Source organism: Cotesia glomerata, linkage group LG7 (assembly GCF_020080835.1).
Source record: "Cotesia glomerata isolate CgM1 linkage group LG7, MPM_Cglom_v2.3, whole genome shotgun sequence".
Lineage (NCBI taxonomy): Eukaryota > Metazoa > Arthropoda > Insecta > Hymenoptera > Braconidae > Cotesia > Cotesia glomerata.
In genome coordinates this window covers 13,652,818-13,672,913 of record NC_058164.1, presented here as the reverse complement: position 1 = coordinate 13,672,913, position 20,096 = coordinate 13,652,818, and the positions used below count along the sequence as shown (strand labels likewise).

Below are 20,096 nucleotides of genomic sequence, written 5' to 3'. Positions count from 1 at the left end.
AACAAAATAAAGCTCCCCGCAATTCACTCAATCGCAATTGATTAACTAAATAACCAAAAAAATTGAATCTTCGCTTAATTTAATTGAAATCCCTTAATTAAATAATACTAATAATAATAATAAAATAACGTCCTTGAAATTCAATTAATAACAATTAATTGAAATAGTTAAATATAAATCTTCGCTCAAGTCAGTTGTTATTAACTAACCCAAAAAAATTACTTGTTCATAAATTGTCGCTCAATTCAGTTACGTTCAGTAAATTAACACAAAAAGATTTATAAAATTCACTCGATTCAAATTTATAGCAGTCAAATAACTAATTCATCATAATTAATTTTAAATTTTACTTTCTAAAATTTCGCCGAATTTTTGGTACTAATAATAATAAACAAAAATTCATTCACCGCAGTTAAATAATAGTTAAATTAATTATTCAGCACGAATCCGAAGCTCGATCAATGGATAATCGACCTCGTCGATTATCCCGGGAGTAAACGTCGAAATTACAAAAAAAAATGATAATAACAGTATTAATTGTAACTTTCATACATCAGTACACAAAAAAAATAACAACAATGGCGGTACCGAAATACCTCGTGGGATTACTCGGTTACTGGCTGAGTCAACACAACCTTGAAATTCCTCATCGACAAATTTAATGACAAAAAAAAAAAAAATATTACTTGATGAATATAAATCCCACGAGCTATTTATTTACGAAACCCGTGGCACTCACCCTGGTCAAAGACGTCGCTTAATCCCGTCCGTCGATTGGCCACACCAGGTCGTACTCGGCTTCCACGTCGAACTATATCGGACAATGAACCTCCTCGGCGAGGATACGTGGTGATTTTGTTCGTCACTTGCACACGTCAACCAGCGATCACCCAACAAAAAAAACGTCGTAATAGATCGCTTCTATTAAATAAATAATTGGCGACAGCCAATTATCGTCGTAATGCCGTAATAAATTTTTGGCAAACAAATTCGCAGCTAAACACAATAATCAATACATGCAGCACACCACGTCGTGGCTAATTAACTGAAATCATCAGATTTCAAACGCGAGAAATTTCACGATAGTCTTTCTAATAAATCTCAAAATCAGACAATATTAAAAAAAAATAACCAACAAAAATCCTCCGAATCGAAATTACATCCGCACGTGGCAAGTGGAAAACGTGGAAGAAGGAAAAATTAGCACATGTCGCATTCCTCGTCTCTTCCCCCTTTCTGGGTCCGTCGTTAGCTTTGAACCCCAGAGATGGCGCCGCAAGTCCAATTTACCAATATCGACGTTTATTGAGTGATATATTGGCTGGAACAGTTGCTCGTTCCCGAGGTAGACATCCGCCCGTCGTTGATAATCTTGCAGATGATCCACGTCGTTGATCCTCGTTGGTCTCTCTTCGCGGGTTAGTGGCCGGTAGTACCATTCTCAATAATACAATACTTAACTAACTTATTCGCTAAATTAAATTCCTATTCGCAATAAATTTTGTTTCGAACGCAATCGAGCTTCGGTCAAATTTTTTTCCACGCGAGGGCGACTCGGTCGCGGCGAATTCAATCAACGGACATTAAATAAATTTAAGAGCCCAATTTAAATTTTCTTTTAAAATTTAAATTCAAAATAAAATTATCATAAAAAGAAAATAAATAATAAACAAACGTCTTAACAGGTGGCGCTAAAAGCGGCCTGTTACAATATATATATATATATATATATATATATATATATATATATATATATATATATATATATATATATATATATATATATATTATATATATATATATATATATATATATATATATATAATATATATATATATATATATATATATATATATATATATATATATATATACAGAATATCCCAGAAGTAACGGACGCCATTGTAGCATCTAATGAAAAAAATAATTCTGAGACGAAAAGTCCATAGCCATTTTTTTATATATTATAATGGGATTTCGCCGGCACTGGCGTCGACAGTGCCGGAGAGCACTACCTAAATTGGCTTACCTGGGTTTCGAAGGTAGTTGGGCGCCAGGAACTTACCGTTCCACGATTTGAAGTCGTTGTTGATCGTCGTCGGGCGACGGGTCGGTGACAAAGAGATTCAAAAATTTGAATAATCGGTGAAAAGCAAAAGTATTAAATCTACGTGATCTCGGGGAGGGAAAAAGAAAAAAAAATTGATTACCAAATGTTCAGTTAACAATTTATTCTAGCAGTCACCAATATAATTCATAAGGTGTCGCCAAATTCGTATAATAACGATTTAATTCTCGTCGAAGTAACTACAATAATAACAAAAAAAAAATTTTTAGCTGTGATCAGTCGATAATTCGCAAATAGTAATATACTTTAATATAATATAATATACTATAATTAGTATTACGTGGACATAATCAATTAATCGATACTAAAAATAATTGAAAACGAAGTAAAACAAAAAAAAATCAAAAGAATAATTAACTTCGGTCCGTCATCGGCTCACAAAATTCTCAAATTAATTTATACCTAATTATACGGCGGAATAAACAACTTATTTTTCTTCAAATCAAATAAAAGTAATAATACTAGTGATAAAACGATAAATTAACCTCAATTTTGTTAACAACTGACTGTGCGGCGAAATAAACAATTTAATTCAATTTAAATTAGATCAAAAGTAATAATACTTAATGATTAAATAATTAATTAACCTTGAGTTGCGTAATAATCATTAATGCGACTGAATGAACAATTAATTACTCTCAAATTGATCGTTCGTAACCATAAAACAATTTTAAGAAAAAAATGAATAAAAAAAATTAACGCCTGAGTAAGTTAATTATTTATAACTAACAATAAGTTCAATTGTCGCCGAAAACAACAAAAGAAAAATTCAAATATTCATTGAAATTAATTTTGACACACTTAATTATACCAAAGTTTCGGTGGCTCGCGGCAGGTAACACTCACGGTCGGTAAATCAATTAAGTCGAGGGTAAATGAAGAAGCTCGAGGTAATTTAGGCTCGAGCTCGGAGATGGCGTGTCGGTCGGGCTAGTTGTCGTAACAACTCTAAATTTATCGAACGTCCAATTCAGTAACCACAAAAATCAACAACACGGATCGAAAGCATGGTATCAATTCCCACGTGGTGAGGTCACGAACACACACACAAGTTCACACAACCCAATGGTACCGGGCCTTAGAGTGTCGTCACACACGTCTCGATAATCCGAAAGGAATTCAATAATTACTTTCGTAAAAAAAAATATTAATACAAAAATTACACCAAAAATCAAACTGGTAAAATTTACTAAAATTGATCGCGATGTCGCGGTGAGGACACCCTGAAGCTATAATTATCGATCAAACTCACCCTGTGACCGCAGTAAACTCCTTGAAGTCGGTGTTGGCTCGTCAAAAGGCGCTAACTTAATTGGCGGGAAGGCTGGCGAACTGGCGTCGATCTCTCGGCGATGGCGTCTCTCACGTGCACGTAATAATACTAATTAATCGTAACTCGGTGATAATCCACACAGTGGCCGTGAACAATCGCTTCAACAAGGTACAATCGTAAAATAATACTTAACAATGTGCAATATTTAACTCAGTAATGGTGGTTAATTGCGTTGTAAACTATTTTAATGCTTGTAGCGGAATTAGTGCGACTAACAGACACGGCGTCCAGATCAGAATTGCCTGTTAATATGGCTGCCTCCTCGGCAACACATGCTCTTTACTTTTCGGTTCGTTCCAAAAGCTCTTATCCAATCAGCTCACGGCTTTTTTTAGCCGGCCGTTGTATTACGGGGTGCGTCCAGTTCTCCGTTGCGATCGATGATTGGTCGATATGTCACTCGGTTCGGCTTACGGCATCCAGATGGTGCCTCGCTCGACTTCAAGTTGCTCAAACGCCGTCGTCATTCATCGGTTTCAAATTTTGCTTCGCTCTCGCCGTGGTCCTCCTCCAGATGTCACGTTGGTCGTTGATGGCTCCGTGAAATTTTCGGGTTCGTCTGATGGCTCTAACTTATTTTTGCTCTCACTCTATCATACTCTTTACAATATTCACACTCATTCATGCATACTTTTCCAATTCGGCGCTATTCCCTCCCACCTGTCTTACCTCAAGCTTCGCACTCTGATCAGGAGACCGTTTGGGGCGACACAGTCACGTCGAATCTCTGCCTTCCTTCAGCTGAGCCAAAATTATTAAATAATAAAGAAAATAAATTTAAACAATTAACCAAAATAATCTTTTGACAAGGAAAATTTCTCCCATGTCACAATATATATATTAAAAATGGTCTCAATCAATGGAGACTCAATCACGCCTAAACCACTGATCGTATCGACATGAAACTACAACCATTCAATGCAAAATTTTTCCTAGATGGTTTATGACTATTTATTTTTCGAATTCCAATGTTCCTTCACTAATTTATTGCTGTTTTACTTTTATGAACATATGTCTTGCTAATAAAAACAAAAGACAAGAATTTTCTCTTGACTCTTTTGTTTTCATGGATTCCAACCGGGTATGAAACTTGGTAGAAATATTACTTTTGCTATATAGAGGTAAGCTATTTAACGTATTTAAAGAAACTCTTCCTCCAAAAGGTATTGCGGGCGCGTTGAAAATAAAAAATTCCTGTTTCTTAACTATAGCTGCTATAGACTCCAAATTTAGTAGGAATCTTCTGTAAGAAATGTAGAAATAGTCTATGAACGAGTTTTACGATAGCTTACCCCACAAGGGGTTGTGGGGCTGGGTATCAATATTGAAAATTTTCAATTTTTAAGCCGTAGCTCCTACAGTCTCCAAATTTTGCTAGACTCTTCTATATGTGATGCAGAATTGACCTAAGAGCAGATTTTGCAATAACCTCTGCCTATAAAGATTGCGGGGATGGGTGTTAGAATGTTAAATTACCATTTCCAAACTGTTACCTCTACAGACTCGAAATTTGGTAGGAATTTTTTATTTATAATGAAGAATTCATTTCGAATAGGATCTTACGAAATTCCTCCTCCACATAGCAGTGCGGGGGTGTTAATTATCAAAAAATTCATATTCTTCAAATACAGTTCCTACAGATATAGAATTTGAAAGAATCTCAAGAGAAACAGGAAATTACAGAAATGGCCTCCAAGGTCAATCGTTTTGAATATTCTTCTTTCTTTATAATTGGACATCAGCTCAAAAGGAATTTCGCGATAATTGACTTCATATGTAGGTTATGTCAGAGTGGTGAATAGTATGTAAAAAAATGTTTTCTTTTATAAACTAGAACTTCTTGAGACATGAAACTTAGGACATATTTCTTAAACTTTAATAAATTCGATGAAAATTTCTTTACAACAATCGTCTCTTTAGCCGCAAGGAAAAAGTCATTGTTTTCAAAATTTAACGTTACATGTAGTTATTTAGTCAACAAACTAAGAATTTTACATTTAGTTTACTGTCGCAGATCACATAACCGATGAATTCTTTTATTGCGGGGTTGCGCGGGAATGTAACAGATTGAAATAAGTGCATTTTCCAAGCACTTGAGATGTGGGAAAGAAATTTGGCTACTTATTTCAATAGAATTCATAAAAAACATAAACACTAATTTTTTATAAAAAATTAACGCCACGGAGAAAATTTCAGTTAACGGAAAATTCGACGCATTTCAAGCTAAGCAGATTTTAATTTCACTTATGAGACCTGCAATTACTTCAATTGAAACTCAACACTTATTTCAAATTTTTTTCTTCGTCATAATTTTATTATTTATTTTTGTAAGAAACCCACGGAAATATTATAATGATTGCGCATTGAAAATTACAATTAATATTAGCTAGAAAAATCACATGAATAAGAGGTACCGACTAATTCGAGGGAATTTGGAATCTGTACAAGTCAAAACAATATCGATGCTTAGATCAAAAGCTGTTGGTCGGAGGGGATTAACGCGAAGGAACTTTTTGTAGTAAATTGTATGCTCTAAAAAAGCTATACACGCGTTTTTCCAAAAAAAAATTTTTCACGGCGAAACATCAAGTTGAACCGAAAAAAAATTTTCTATGATATTTAAATAGGAAATTGAATTTTTAAATGAGCTAAGCCGCTATTGCACTTAAAGCCTTTTACCCGGTGACATAATTTTTTATGTTTCATAAAGTATGAGATTTTTAGGTAGCACAGAGAAAAAAAAATATCGCCTAAAAATGCAGCATCCTAATACATACAGTTATACTGCCCTTATCCTAAGAATACTCAGAATAGCTACCAAGGATCTCAAATCGGTCTCATGAGAACTTAATTTTTGTCCATCAGGTTGAAACCGATAACTTCCCAATTTTTTTCAAAATCATTTTTCAAAAACAGGGAGTTTTTAATCAACAACCGTTTTTTTCTAATTAAATTTTTTTTGCTCGACGGGCAGAAAGCGTCAATTTTTGTCAACCAAAAAAATCCGGAAAACGGTTGACCCTAAAGGCCATCCCTGCAACTTCCCGCCAATTCGTTACCTAAACGCTTGAAATTGCCCTTATGACGTTTCTGAGCTCTTCGAGCTCAAAAATACAATTTGTGTGTTATTTTGAGCTCTTTGAGCTCAAAGAAATAGCTTTTTCTCACTTCCGGGCGAAAAGCGTCAACTTTCGTCCCACTACGCTAAATGAAAATGCCGCTTTCCGCCTCCGTCGAGGAGAAAAATAGTATACACACCACGGGCAGTAAATAAGAAAGCCTCAGATCACATGTTTATTGACCTCGGCTTCGCCTCGGACAACAATTACATGTGATCTGAGACATTTCTTATTTTAATGCTCTAGATGTATAATATACTATTGTATGCTTTGATCTCTTTGAGCTCAAATGTCTGATAGTAGTTTAATAAAACAGTATGTTTTGAATTTTCAAACTGCAATAAATTCTGAATGAATGAATCGATTTTCACGTGGCTGGCAGTATTCCACGCAGTTTATCAGAATCTATGATATACTTTTGAACACAAACTGATCGAACCGAAAATTTTAGAGAACTTTAAAAAATTTACTTTTTCCGAATTTTTTCGACATCGATAACTCACGAACCAATCAACCAATTTTCACGTTCTTGGTAGCGATCGACGAGATTTTTTTAGCTCTAATAATTATTTTATTTAGTCAAAAATGATCAAAAAAAAAATCATGAAGTTATGTGAAGAAAACACTTTTTTCGAAATTTTTCGTTTTCGATAACTCACGAACGAATTAACGAAATTTTAATGGGACTGTTGGCAATTGACGTGGTTTTTTGAGCTTAAGAGCTGATCAGTTTTTGGAATCGATTGGTAAAGCCATTCAGGAGTTATTCCAAAAAAAAGATTATTTGAAAATTTTATTTTTGAGATTTCTCAAAATCTAGCTAATCGAAGCTGTTGAGCAATGTCTTTGAGCTAACGGTACTTAATAACGTCGTAAGAGGTGAAGTTTGAAGCGCCTTCCATTTAAAATTAGCGAGAAGTTGCAGGGATGGCTTGTAGGGTCTAATGTTCTAGTAGTTTTAATTCTCGTTTGTCGAAATCATATGTACTTTCACGTTATGAATGTAATCAATCGTAATCGACATTATTTTCAATTTGATTTCAGAATACAATAATCGGCAGTTTGCTACCCCACTTTTTTCAAGAAACTCGAACAGTTCATTTACAACCTCGCTCGAATCCAGTGAAGAATCATCTGTAAGTGGATTGCATATGACCTTATCGACGCCACCAACACCGATACCTGTAATGGTTACTGCACCCGATGACTTGTCACGCTGCAGCAGTGGAAAAAACGAAGTTAGCTGTCTGTGATTAAATTTTCATAAGTGATCTATAAAAAATTCAACAAGTAAAATGATATCTTAAATTACTTTATATTTTTGAGAATAATTATATTGATTTCAACAACCCGAAATATTGTAGTATGAATTTATATAATGGCTTGATAAGATAATTTTCTGAATCAAATTATGAAATTTAGAATATATTCAATTTTGCCGATTTTTCTATTTGTATATGAAAGTAAGTTAAACATTTAACGATTTTCGTAAAAGAAATATTTTAAAATTTTTGCATAATTCAAGTAATGAACAATAGTATTTCATTTTATAGTAAACTAGAACAAGATACTAGAACAAGATAGTTGAATATGATATCAATATAACTAAATTTTTATGTTAAGAGTAATCATAAATGTAAAAATGGTATATTTTGAAGAAGGTTTAATCACAAAAATATCCATAAATAATCTTTGATTTTTTTATTGCCATAGGTATTGGAATTTAAAAATTAGTGTATTTGAAAATGTTAATTAGGAAAGGTGAAAACCGGAAATAAAGACAATTGTAAAATTAACATGGAAAATTTTAGTCATTTTTCTTTATTTTGTAAACATTTTATTACCTTTTGACATATGAACCTTTTGAACTTCATAAGTTTCGAATGGAAAAGTAACAATTATGTTAGTAATTTTAATGTCTGGCATTTTGAAGATAGTAGTGAATGTATTTTAAAAAATAAAATAAAATTTCTAATCTTATGACGTTTAAAATAAATTCGAGTTATATATCCATTATATATACATACGAAACACAATGTACATACGTACGTTATATATACATTGGAAATAAACTTATAACTAAGTTATTATTAGAATAAGAAAAAAAATTATCATGAACGAATTTTGTCAATGAACTAAAAACTTTTAGGTCGAAAGTTTTTTCCTAGATGATACCACTTTTCTCTGCCATATAGCGATCCTGCCGCCTCGGTCACGCTGCCACCGGCCAGAGTTTCAACTAAACCTACCAAAGCGCCAGTTGGCGAAGCGGGAAATTTTCTCCCTCTCTCTAACATACAATCTCGCTCCCACCAAATTCTTCTGCCTAGAAAGGCGCCATAGACGCCATAGCTCTTTTGGTTTATGAGTTTCATTATAATCATTATAATCACACTTTACGCATTAAATTAATAAACAAATATGATTGATACTGATAATCATAGTTAAATTATTCAAAAGTAATCCAATGCATAATTAGTGAACAAAAATACAATAATAAAATTGAACATTTACGACACAAGTCAACGGTAACACAATAACCTTAACATTTGATGTAAGGACTCGTGATATTTAATTGATCAAAAATAAAGTTATTCAAAAATTAGGATTGTCAAGAATTACAAGTTGATGCAAAAACACGTGATCGGTTATGAATGGAGAATGAACGATATCAGTTCGTACATTGAAAAAATTGATGATGATGTTGAACACAAACTCAACTTGGATTCGCCAAAGTTTGCAACTGGGGTCGATCATGAAGAAATAAAATGGCATCTGAGACTTGATACCGAGAATGAAGAATCTGAAGACAAGTCTTGGATGTTGGTATCTTTACATTATTCTTCTGTACAAAAATTTGACGTAAAAGCTATCTATTATTTGTTTATCATAAATAATAAGAACGAATGAGTCAATGTCACTGAGTTCAGAAAATGGTTCAAGAATGGCACTAACAGTTATATTCATGCTGAGTTTGTCAAGAAAGCAGACTTGGAAGAAAAGAAAGGTGAGCTTCTTCTGAATGATATGCAGAAAATATACATAGAATCAACGGTCTATGATGATCCCACGACGTACTCTAACAGCATCACTTTGAAGGAACCAACATGTGGTTGAAGATTACCGGAGGCTGTTTGAAAGCAAGGAAGGCTGCGACGCCGTTATAAAGGTTAGAGATGAGGCTTGTGAAGCTCACGAGACCATTTTGATGGCACGCAGCGAAATGTTCTTCAAGCTGTTCACTCCTGCCATGAAAGAAAAAAATAACGAGGGAGCGAAGATAACGCTGACTGACATTGAACCTAGAATATTTAAACGCTTCTTGGAATTCATCTACACCGACCAAGTTTCCAATATTGATCTTGTTGTTAAAGATTTGCTAGAAGGAGCTGACAAATATCTGCTGGATTCGCTTAAAGATTTGTGTGCAGAATCTTTGTTGTTACTATTGAAAGTCGACAATGCAGTTTGAGTCCTTTTTCTAGCTGAAAAATACAATGTTCCTTAGCCTTCGAAACACGTTACTGAATTTACTGTATGTAATGTTAAGGATGTAATGAAGACTCATGTCACAAAAACACACGTATTATTTTGAGTAAAGAATTAACGGCATGAGTTTATATTTAGAAACTTTTCATAATGATCTTAGTGCATTTGAGTAGTGACAAAGTCGCAAAGGCCCTGGGACGATAAGAATACCCAATCGGCCCCTGAAAGGAATCAGGCTCATAACTTTAGGAAATATTCGTATCCATGAATACTTCGATACAGCAAGTTTCAGATTTTTATCTACTACCACGTCTGAATAAATCGGAAAATATTGAAAATTAGTAAAAAATGCTATTCTCTACGTCTTGTTAATCAAATAATCTAGTAACCGGATATGTTATGGGGCATAATGGTAGCATTTCGGAAAAAAAAAATAAGAGCCATATTTGTCCGTAAGAACCAAAAAAAAAAAAAAATGGAGGTTTTATAAGAGCACAACACGATTCGTGGAATCAGTTGTGTTGTTATAAAATGTTTGGGATCAATTGTCATAGAACCTTATTTATGATATCGTGTTGTCTGCACAATATGAATATTTAGAATAATGTAATATATTTCGTATCTGAAAGACCTTTATTTAATTTATTAAGGAGTCTCTGTTAAGCTGTCTTGGCGATTGGATGTGTTACGCGTGTGTGCAATTTTTAATTGGTTTTTTTTATGTTATACTCTAAAATTAATTTTTCAATTAGTGTCTAAGTGCTTAAAAACGCGTTCGTCATTTTCTATATACTTTTTAATACTGATTCGGGGGAATTTTATAATAAAAATTCCCGTTTTTCTTATGCCAAATATAGAAAGTGAGGTTATCGTAGTTACGGGATCTAGAGAAGGCGACATTATCAGTTAAGGCTCGCTTGAGTCTAGTAGATTCCTAGAAGCAACATCAGAGGTTACTACTTGTGTTTCAAAAGTTCTCACTGTACCTAGTCTTGCCATTACCACCTCAGCAGATACTAATTCTCAATCTATTTGTGAACCTGTTCCGAAAAACTCAGATAATCGACCTTCTAGCGCAAGATCTCCACATAGAGGACGACCTACAAACGCTGTCTTGCTGTCCAAATACAAATCTCAGTCAGCCGATTCTATTGCCCCCCCCCCCTTTTACAAAAGGCTTCAAAGAAAAGACCAAGATCGGATTTAACTTTCGTTACACCGGTTAAAACATCTCCACCTCATAAAATATCCCGTCCTACTTCTTCACCCCTTGCAATGACTAATCTGGAAAAGTTCAACTCCTCATCGCATCCACAGGGAGATCCTTACGAATATTCACTTGATAAGATCGACGCTTGGCGCCAAAAGGATCGTAGTTATTTTAATAAGTTGAAGTCAGAACTAATTGCTGAATTAGATAAATCGAGTTTGGCCAACAATGCTAAGCTCGAAGAGGTGAAAATTGCCTTATCTAAAGAAAACCAAGCCTTGAGAGAAGAATTGGATGCAGTTAAGAACAGGCTCTCTAAACTGAAAGCTGCAAGTGATGGGACTAACTTCTCTTCCTCAGTCTCAACTTTACCTTCTCTTCACGACACTACTAAAAACATTATGATCAACACAGTAGAAAAACATTTTTGTCGTTATAATATAATAATAAAAGGGTTAACTGCGAATAATCAAAACGCTTTGGATACAGTCTCCACTTTTATTGCAGATAAGTTTAAAATTAAAAATTGTGTTATGTCTGCTAATATTATTGGTCGGAACGGAGACAGAATTGAGGCCACATTGAACAATTACAATAACAAACTGACAATTATGAAAAATAAAGTCAACTTGCTCAGATTGGTACACCGATTTACATTGAAAATGACCTCACTCCAGCTGAAGTACTGATTGCTAAAAAGTTTCGAGATGTGGCTAAACGCCTGAAAAAAGATGGAAAAAACGTCAAGGTTAGATACAATAAGATCCTAGTTGACAACCAAGAATTCACCTATGACGTCAACTTGAAGTCGCTAGTTCAATTTAATCACACCCACTTGACCTTAGCCCATCTCCAATGCTCACTGACCAACCAAAAAATTAATAGTTCATCGTGGAATCAAGCTGTCATTATGGAATTCTCATGGATTCTCTAACATCGCAGATATCAAAGAACTTCTATACGCGCAATTCATTGGCTTATGTGAAACCAGGTTTCCCTCGAATACTACCTATACCTTTCCTACTAACTGGCATTGCACTCCTTTATGGGTTGATAATACACATGGTGTTTCGGTCCGTGCTAGTGGTGGTCTCAGTACACTCGTCCCAGGCCACGTATCTTTTAAAAAATTACACGCTACAAATAGTTGAATCATAGGCACCCTCACCCTCCGTAATCTCGAAGATATAATTGTCACCGTTTATATTAATAAATCAACCTCTGACTTCCAAGCACTGCTTTTCTTGCTGCAACAAACACTACATGTTATCTGGAGTGAAGAAGACTCTCATATCATTATCATAGGAGGTGATTTTAACGCCCGTCTCGGTGATCTTGGCCTCCTGGAGTCAAGCCTTTTCAACTCCTCTGTTCTTGATGCTAAGAGGTCTGCCCTAGGCATAGTCCTCAATGAACGCGGTTCCACACTATTTGACTTCATGGGCTCTAATGGATTTATTCTTCTCAACGGCCGTACACCTGGCGAAACTCCAGGAGGATATACTTATATCAGTAAACTAAGTAAAAGCACTACAGACTATATTTGTGTAAATCTTTCAGGTGCAGACTTGATAAAAAACATGTGCATCTGTCCTATTGTCTCCAAATCCAATCACCTTCCGATCTCCGTCAAACTATGGATCTAAAATACACCTTCTGCTGCCACTCGTCCTGTATACTCACAAAGACGCTTAACTGGAACCTGAATCACGCTGACTGTTACAAATACCATCTATACTCTTCACCGCATATCACCATGAATATGAATACCGACTCCAATGATCTGTTATATAATAATCTATGTTTAGCCATCAATGAAGCGCCTGCAAGCACCTAAATGCTGCAATTACCAGGTAAATCTTCTCATCGGCAAAAAACTAGCAAACCTTGGCTTGATGACGACTGCATGTGCCTCAAAAAAACTACTGCAAGCCTCCTGAAGTTATGCAAGACGCATAGCTCGAATGACCCACGCTGGACCGAGTACTACAAATCAAAGGAAAAGTACTTAGAACTGATTAAGAATAAAAGAAATGCCTACATATTCTCGATACAACGAAAATTTGCCAACGTCAAAAATACTTCTTTATTTCTGGAAAATTGTCAACTCAGTCCGCACATTCAAGCAGGGCCACGCCTCTATCCCAAAAACAACCTGGAAACAGTTCTACGATGGGGTCTACCCACCCAAAATTACAACAAAGATCAGATTCTCTGGTCCTTCATATCCACTTCTAGACGATGAAATAACTTGGGAAGAACTGATGAAAATCTGAATAAGAGCAAATCAGGCAAAGCAGCCGGCTCTGACGATATTACCTATGAGTTTTTCAAGGAATTACCTTCAAATTGAAAGTTGTACCTACTCGCACTATACAATAAAGTCCTATCATCCGGACACACTCCAGCTGACTGGTCTTCTGTGATAATGTGCATGTTGCATAAGAAGGGTGACTACGAAATCCCGGGAATTTCTGCCTTCTAGCTATCCTTCAAATCGCAATCAGGTTCCAAGGGACAGCAGCATTTACACTATTTATCGACTGGAAACGTGCTTTTGACTCAGTACCTCATGATAAGCTCTGGGCTAAGCTGGCTGACCTGGGCCTTACAAGGAAAAACTCTCCGGTGTCCCTCTCCGATTTCCCTCTCCGTATTTTTTTTTATCTGCGGAAAAACATTTCTAGGGGGTGAAACTACCCCTCAAAGTTTAGCTTCCAAATGGGTATTTTTCAAGTTTCGCATACTTGCTGTTTAGATAATCGAATGGGACCAATTGCATAATTTTCAGGGTGGAAAATCATGAAAAATGCTTTTGGTTTTATAATGAAACAATGAATAGACCAAAAGTTATAAGGGTTGAAAATCACAAAACTTTTATAAAAAAAAAAAAAACTATTTGATGGATTTCAACGAAACCAACGGCAATCAAAAGAGGAAAAATAAGTAGAGAATTCAGCTTTCGGGGTTTTCCCGAAAAGTTAAGTTTGGGAGGTGAACACCCCTTAAGTATATCTACATTGGCCACCAAGAAAATATCGTTTTTAATACTAATTTTGATATGAATTCATCAATAATAATTTTTTTATATATTTCTAGAATTTAGAAAATAATAATAATATTATATTTTAATATTTTACTTACTTTTTTACTTCTCATCCTAAACTTAATTTTGTGTATCCGGACATCAAATATTATAAATGTCATGTAATGTGAATCTGCTTTGGAAAAAAAAATAGAAAAAATGCTTATAATATATGCTTTATTGTAATCAATTTTTATTTATCAAGAATTCACAAATGATTTTTTACAAAAATATTGAAAAAAATATCTGATATTTCTGAAGTTTATGAAATTTAATATTTAAATTTATCATTTTGTCATATGCAGATCTATTCAATATATGTTTTGCAATCGTGATGTTCATGAAAAAAATTTTGAAAACACAACGTCTTTTTGCACCATGAGCAGCGGATAATTGCTATATTTTGACAACCAGGAACCTCACAATGAGAATTGCATGATCTGTGAAATGCAAAATCCACAGGATTTTCGAACTCATCTGATTTTACATCTGTGTAGCCACTTTTGTACCACATGTACGTGAATAAATTTATGTATCGAGGAGATGACAATTGGATATATGAAAGTGATTGAAATTTTATAATGTTATTTTGTAAATGCAAGTTTATGTCCAAATTCATTAAAACTGTACGATCCGAAAAATATCGAACAAAATTTTCCCATCCTTGGAATCCAAAAATATCAAGCGGTTGAATTTTCCTAATTGTACCTTTTGGTAAGATCATATTTTCAGTATCCATATTTGTATGTTTAACGCTGTGTACAACTTGAGAACAATGCCCAGTCCATGAGTTAATTAGTAATAAAGATTTTGGACCCACATTTGGAAAAAACACCCTCTCCAACCAAATTTTGATATGATCTGAAAATTAAAAAATATGAAATATTTTTATCAACAATTACTTATGCGCAAAACAGAAAAAAAAATAAAGAATTATTCCTTGTGACGGAAGGGCCTACCCTCCCGTCTATATCTCGATACTAAATCTATATCTGTAAATCGATATATTAAACGGCCCAACTTGCCCTCATGAAATAGGAACTCTCGTCTTCTGTGATCGGCCAGCAAGGTTAAGACTTAATTAGAATCGCGAGGCTTCTACGAATTGGACATGCACGTGGTTCTGAAACGACAGTTTATCAATGGTCATTTAACAATACCTGGCGCATAAATACCGATTTTCCGCTGATTCAGGGAACATAAAAGTAGTTACGTTAATCTGCGGGCGTAATAATATGAGTTATTTTCGCGGATTAACACTAGCTTGGCGCAAGAATACAATAATCGGCAATGCCCGCGACGAAGAATATATAAACTCGATCATCCAGGAGACGCCAGCTTTTGCGTCACCTACAGTCAGTCAGTCGATTAGTCTGTCCGAATCTATATCGAGTCCGAATAATAGTACCGAGCTTAATTGTCTAAATTAGACTCTCATTCTCATTACTGCTACATCTGTCTCCGCTATAGAATCATTGCGTTTTGCTGTTAAATTGATCTTAATATTGAAACTGTGTTTTATCGTGAATAATTAGTTTGTAAAAGAGGCTCTCAGGGCCATTCAGGGTAACTCCCATGCTTTGGGGACGCCCAATGATATGTCCAAGGGCGTTTAAGTGGTAGCGTAAACGGTGTAGGTTTGGACTAACGATTTAAAGAATACGCAACGGAGGTTTTAATTCCATTGTTTAATTATTTATGTGGGCTGCTGTTAGCGCCTTTTCCTGGATTGGGACCTTCTGATTGGTCCTTGCAGCGGATGGATTAGGATAGAATTGGGCTGCTCATTTTACGGGCTTCTTATTTTGTGAAATGAACTGATTTAAAACTGATTTCACTTTTATTTAGATTTATTTTTGTAAACGCCAAAACTTACACTTTTACAAATTTGGTTTTAACGTAATTTAATTTAATGAATTTTAATAATTCGATTGAGCTAACGTCCTTCAGTCCCCCGTAGGGTAAAGTGCGCAAAACTAGCTTTTAAGGAATTTTGAATAAACTTAATGACCGAATTCTCGCCTAAGTGCAGAGCAAATTAGAACTTCGAGAATACGACTCTCTAAGATTAAAACTAATACGTGGCCTGCCGGTTAAACCGCGTCCAAACTTTCTCTAAGTGCAGTGCAAATTAAAGCAAAAGACTCTACAAGGCACGGGCCCGTCAGTTAAACACGGAAGTCGAATTAACCAACTAAGACCTGGTTTACACTTAAAACTAATACGTGGCCTGCCGGTTGAAACCGCGTCCAAACTTCCTTTAAGTGCGGAGCAAATTAAAGCAAAGGACTCTACAAGGCACGGGCCCGTCAGTTAAACGCGGAAGTCGAATTAACCAACTAAGACAAGGCGTTGGCTGTTGATCGCCTTTTTAAATACTCGCGGTGCTGAGGTTGCAGAAGTCCCCGCTAGTTAACCAGCAGTCGCGTAGCTTCTATTTTATTGTGGCTTTCGCGCATGGAGAAGTCTTTCATCTGCGCGGACGATTTAAATTTAAAGAAAGAGAAGAGAGAAAAAAAATTTGCGGGTGGACATAACATTCCCCCGGAAAAGCGAGGAGCTAGTATAGCTTATCGGTTTTCCTATGGCCACCTTACCTATAAGCGAAAGCCACTTAAAATTTTTAGTTTAACTTAATATATCTTAATATAATAAGTAGAGTAACAGGAGGAGTCATCTGGCGCCAATATTTAAATATATATTTTATCTTGTGCAGTATTGTATGCTGACGGATGGTTAATCGTCTTCGCCTCTTGATTTCGGTAAGCCGTGTTGAGTATCACTATTGTCTCAGCAGTGATCGAGCTAACATTACATTTAAGAGTTTTGTTAAAGAGAGAAAAGAAGAAGAAATGTACACCGTTGAAAAAAATTCCGAAAACTACGGTACTTGGTATTAAATTAGCCATTGCCATTTATGGAGAGTAGGTTAGCGAAATTTGTAATATAACAGGTATATTTCAATCGTTTCATCTCTTGCCAAGAGATTAATTCATCTGTTATTCCTTTTAGGCGTATCAGATGATATCGGGTGGCTGGCAATGGAGATTAAAGGGCAGATCATTTTGCTTCTGTATTATATATATAAGTGAACATATATATAAATATTAGGAAAAATTTTCCTACTGTCTTCTTCTTTTTATTTTATTTTAAATAAAAAAGAAGAAAAATTTGGTATCAATTTTTTTTTATATAATGCTTATTCCTTCTCTCCTATACCATAGTAATTCAGGTAGTTGTAACGGTAGTATAAGAAGTAAATAGAAATAGGATAAATAACAGCTTTAGGTGGAGAAGAGAAGAATTTTTTTTTTTTTAATTTTGGAGAGAAAAAAAAAGGAAGAGAAAGGAAAAAAAAAATTTATAAATAAATAATTAATTAGAACTTAGACAATAGGGTGAAAGAGAAAAAAGAAAAAAAAGTAAAAGCTTATTTTAAAGAAAAAAAGAAAATTTTATAAGAGTTTATATAGCACGATCAATGGGTATGTGTGAGTACGTGTGCAGTGGCTCTATTATAATTGCCATTAGATGACTCTCCCTGTCCTCTTAATTACTTATATTTATTTTTATTAAATATTAGACGTTTGAAATAATCATTTTGAAAAAAAAATTTTATGATTTCTTAATTTTTGAAAAATTTATATGAGTGACGTAAGCTCGTTGTATTTTTTTTTTGTTATCATTTATTAGAGTTATTAGTGTTCTTATCCATAATTTGTAATATAATTAAAACCGTTCTTATTTTCAGGATATTTAATACTTGATGTTTATTTAATTTTCATACAACGTTTCGCCACTTTCGCAGCTTCCTCAGGTACTACAGCAGACAATAATCATAATTACATTTGCGGGTGGACATAACACCAATAAACAATCATTAACATAATTCACCTGTATTCTTCATTCGCGAAGCGACCCACACCCTTTTCCATTTTATAAATAAGTTCCTGTGAGATACTGAGTTAGTCCGGATGTCTATTACGTGAAAGGTAACAGATCCAGGAGTAAGCCCACAGGTAACAGGAATTTTGGCGCCCAACTTGGTTGTCGCCCAGCTAAGTGAATCGAGTGAAGTGAATTGTGCGAACATTTAGTGGTGAGTACCCAGGAAATGGAAAACTGAGAACTCAAAATAAAATATCCCCGGGTATTTGATGGAGTGTTACATAACCAAAGAATTGGAAAAAGTAAAATAAAGAGGTTATACAGAAAAGTGAAATATTAAAAAGTAAAATAAGAAAAAGGAAATAAAAGACAGAAATATTGAGAAAATGAAATAAGGAAGAAAATAAAAAGATTATACGTGAAATACAAAGGTTATACAGGAAAAAGGAAATAAATGATTGATTGATTGATTGATAAATTTATTTATGCCAAGGCACAGGCCAAATGGCAATTAAAATACAAAATATTTTCATCTTAAAAGTTAATAATATTAAATGTAAATGTAAGTACATAATTCTTAACCTAAATTTTAGAATAATATTGCAAAAATAATATTTTAAATTTACTTTCTTTCAAAAACTTTTAAACATTTTCAACTTTTTTAAACTGATTCGACTACTGTCCCAATTTAAATCCGTTAATTAGTATAAAAAGTACTGTAATCAACAAATTTAATTTATCAATTGTTTAATTTATCAACTGTCTAAATTTAGCAAATAGTCAAAAACTTTATTTTTGAAGACTTCAATGCTACTCGAGTTTACAATTTCCTCAGGTATTTCTTCCCACAGGCGTATCACAGTTACCATAAATGAATGAATGCTCCATATAGGTAGTAGCAAAATGAGGTAATTTGAAAAAAGAATGTTTTTTAGCTGCTAACCTATTGGAGCGTCTGGTATCAATGTCTTCTGTGAACAGGTCTCGTAAGTAATTGGGTTTCCCAACTTGAAGTAGCTTGTAAAAGTAACAACTCATGTAATACATTCGTCGATACTTCACCGATAGCTATCCCAGCTCTCGTCGATAAAGTGTAATATGCTCATCTTTCTTGAGATCAAAGATAAATTTTGTTGAGCAGTTCATTGCACGTTGAAGTTTTAAATTGCTGTCAGATGATGAATCTATCAATGCAACAGTACAATAATCAATGAGCGGAAGGATGGTTGCAGATACTAATAATTTTCTGATAGGAGTTGAGAAGATGTTTTTTCTAACTTTGAGGCAATGCAGAGCTGAATTCACTTTACTGATTGTTTGAGTAATGTGATAGTTCTAAGATAAGTTTCTACTTATCTTGGATAAGTTAAATCAAACGTTAATCAAGTTTAGCAAGATCAGAAACACAATTTATTTTAAGAATTTCAGAGCCGTCATCTCTCTTCACAAAAATCTGTCCGCTTGTCACCCAAACATACTTGAACTTCTTTGATTTGGCCTCCTCTTTAGTTTGTAAAAGCAGTTTATGTATCTCTGGCAGTGAAAATTCATTGACGTATATAGCACCTTTGAAGTTTTGATCAACATAATCCGGAAACACAGTTTTAGCCAAAAGATTTTTTAACTTGCGTTTCGAACTTATAATGAAATCACGCACTCGAGAAGACTTCAAATCAACAAGATAAGAATGATAGTTAACCTTATCTTGTCTCAGTCTATTTTTATTTTGGAATTTGCGAACACTCAGAACGTCACTGACCAAATGCGGTAACTCTAGAGCATTCAAAACAGCAGACTGAATTTCAGAAGGCGATAAATTATCAGCCACCGAATTTGGAATACCTG

At 34.5% G+C, this 20,096-nt stretch overlaps 1 long non-coding RNA gene across 1 annotated transcript; it reads right to left on the bottom strand.

Annotated features, from left to right (window-relative positions):
* Positions 1 to 222: 222 nt before the first annotated feature.
* Positions 223 to 19,567, bottom strand: LOC123268921. Its single transcript, XR_006510330.1, has 3 exons — positions 19,557 to 19,567; positions 11,349 to 11,352; positions 223 to 608 (listed from the first exon to the last, which is right to left on the bottom strand). It is a non-coding gene; the product is annotated as an uncharacterized LOC123268921 (long non-coding RNA).
* Positions 19,568 to 20,096: the final 529 nt, after the last annotated feature.